This window comes from Crocuta crocuta, unplaced genomic scaffold (genome assembly GCF_008692635.1).
Source record: "Crocuta crocuta isolate KB4526 unplaced genomic scaffold, BGI_CrCroc_1.0 scaffold915, whole genome shotgun sequence".
NCBI lineage: Eukaryota > Metazoa > Chordata > Mammalia > Carnivora > Hyaenidae > Crocuta > Crocuta crocuta.
The window spans coordinates 131508-134780 of NW_027532845.1; the positions used below are offsets into that span (position 1 = coordinate 131508).

The following is a 3273-nucleotide window of genomic DNA, read 5'->3' on the forward strand; positions in this document are numbered from 1 at the left end:
TGACTTTCGCTTAGGTCATGATCTCGCGGTTCGTGGGTTCGAGCCCCGCATCGGGCTCTGTGCTGACTACCAGCTCAGAGCCTGGAGCCTATTTCAGTCTGTGACTCCCTCTCTCTCTGACCCTCCCCTGCTCACGCTGTCTCTCTCTCTCTCTCCTAGAAATAAATAAAACAATAAAAAAAATTAAAAAAAAAAAAGGATACCATACAAAATACTCAGTTAAAATTAGACAAGGCAGAAAAAGACTGGGAGACAAAAATAGGAGCAAAGAACAAGAGCAATGAATAGAAAACTGTAATGAACATGGTAGATATTAATTCAATTAATTCAACTATTGTCAGAATGGATCAAAAAAAGATTCAACTATGTATCGTCTATGAGAAAACCACTTTAAATATAAAGTCATAAAGAAACTAAAAGTAAAGGGATAGAGAAAGGTATACCATAGTAACACTAATCAAAGGAAAACCAGAGTTATGTTAGTAGTTTCAGACAAAGCAGACATCAGAGTAGGGAAAATTATCAAATATAAAGAGAGGTTTTACACAACGATAAAAAGGTCAATTTTCCAAGACATAACAATTCTTGATATATATGGGCATATCAAAAGAGTATCAAACTATGTGAGACAAAAACTGATAGAACTACAAGGAAAAGCAGAGGAGTCCACAATTATAGTTGGAGATTTCAACAGCCCTCTATCAGAAATGAATAGATCAAGCAGACAGAAAGTCTGTAAACATATAACAAAACTCAACAGACCATTGATCAACTGGATATAACTGTCATCTACAGATTGCTTTATCAAATAACAGCAAACTACACATTACTCTCAAGCTCACATGGAACACTGACAAGACAGACCACATTATGGGTCCTGCAACACATCTTAACTTATTTCAAAAAATAGAAATGCTATGTATACTCTTAGACCACAGTGGAATTAAACTAGAAACCAACAACAGAAAGGTAGTTGGAAAATACCCAAACACTTAAGAGATTAAACAGCACATTTCTTTTTTTTTAAGTTTATTTATTTATTTTGGGGGGGGGAGGGAGAGAAGAGGGACAGAGACAGGGGGCGAGGGAGATTCTCATACACGTACAGCACAGAGCTCTGTCAGAGCAGAGCCAGAGGGGCTCAAACCCACAAAATGCAAGGTCATGACCTGAGCCAAAATTAAGTCAGACACCCAACTGAATGAGCCACCCAGGCACTCCCAGCACATTTCTAAATAATATACAGGTCAAGAAGAAATCTCAACAGAAACTTAAAAATATTTAAAACTAAATGAAACTAAAAATTTGTAGGATGCAGTGAAAGCAGTTCTTAGAGGGAAATTTGCAGCACCAAATTTGCATATGGTAGAAAAGAAGATCTAAAATCAATCATATAAGCTTACACCTTAGGAAAATAGAAAAAGAACAAATTAAATCCAAATTAAAAAGAAAAAGGTAATACAAATTAGAGCAGAAATCAGTGAAATTGATAATAGGACTTCAATAGAGAAAATTGACAAAATTAAAAACTGTTTTTTTTGCAAAGATCAGTAAAATTAGCCAATCTCTAGCCAGGTTAACTAGGAAAAAAAGACAAAAGTTACTAATATAAGAAATGAAATAGGGGTTATCATTAATTATGACATGAACATTAAAGGATAATAAAGGAATATTATTAACAACTTTATGCCCATGAATTTGATAAGCAAGATGAAATGGACCAATACTTGAAAGACAAAATCTACTAAGACTCACAAAAGGAGAAATAGACAATCTGAAAAGGCCTACACTTATTAAAGAAATGAAATATATAATTAATATCCTCCCCAAACAGAAATTCTCATGCCCAGGTAGGTGTATGGATAAATTCTACCAAACATTTAAAGAAGAAATTATATCATTTCTTTATAATCTCTTCCACAAAACAGAAGCAGAACTCATTCTATAAGGCCACTATTACCCTAATGCCAAAACTAGACAAAGATATTATATAAAAGGAAAACTGCAGATCAATATTCCTCAAGAACACAGATGCAAAAATCCCAAAAAAGACATTAACAAATACCAACAATATATATACCACAATAAGTGGGATTTATACAACTAGTTCAACATTTGAAAATCAATTAATGTAATTCATCACATTAACAGGCTAAAAAAGAAAAATCACATGATCATATCAACAGATGCAGAAAAAGCATTTGACAAAATCCAACACCCATTCATTTCCTGCAGACTAGGAAGAGAGGAACTTCCTGAAGAACATCTTACCAAAAAACTACAGCTAGTATCATTCTTTTTAAAAAAATTTTTTTTAATGTTTTATTTATTTCTGAGAGAGAGACAGAGAGAGAGACAGAGACAGAGAGAGGAGAGAGACAGTGTGAGCAGGGGAGGGTCAGAGAGAGAGGAAGATACAGAACCTGAAACAGGCTCCAGGCTCTGAGCTGGTTGCAAGCAGAGCCCAACGCGGGGCTCTAACCCACGAACTGTGAGATCACTACCTGAGCTGAAGTCATACGCTGAACTGACTGAGCCACCCGGGTGCCCCTAGTATCATTCTTAATGGTAAGAAACTCAAAGCTTTCCTGTTAAGATCAGAAGAGCAAGGGAAGGATATTTCTTTCCTCTTACCATTGATTTTGACATTATGAAGTCCTAGTTAATGCACTAAGACAAGAAAAGGAAATAAAAGGTATACCCATTTAGAAAGAAGAAATAAAATTCTTACTTCATAGATGACATGATTGCATATGTAGAAAATCCAAAGAATAAACAACAAAACCCCTGAAATTAATAAGAGATTATGGCAAGGTTGAAGGATACAATATTAATATGCTGAAGTAATTTACTTTCTTATATGAACAATGAACAAATGGAATTTGAGATGAAAAATATAATACCATTTACATTAGTGTTCAGAAAGCTGAAATACTCAGGCATAAATCTAATAAAATATATACAAAATCTATATGAAGAAAACTACAAAACTCTGATAAAAGAAATCAAAGAATATCTAAATGAATGAGATAATCCATGAATTTGGAAACAAAGACTCAATGTTGTCAAGGTATCATTGTTTCTTAACTTGATCTATAGATACAACACAATTCCATTCAAAGTTCCAGCAAGTTACTTTGTGGATATTGACAAATTCTAAAATTTTTATGATATACAAAAGACCCAGAATAGCCAAAACAATACTGAAGGTGAACAAAGTCAGAGGACTGACACCACCCAATCTTAAAGCTTACTTAAAAGATGGAATATTCT

General features: G+C 34.0%; 1 protein-coding gene across 1 annotated transcript in view; it reads right to left on the reverse strand.

Annotated features, from left to right (window-relative positions):
• Positions 1-3273, reverse strand: part of LOC144216187 (cysteine-rich hydrophobic domain-containing protein 1-like) — a 31639-nt gene that overhangs the window by 17233 nt on the left and 11133 nt on the right. The gene's annotated exons all lie outside the window — the stretch shown is intronic.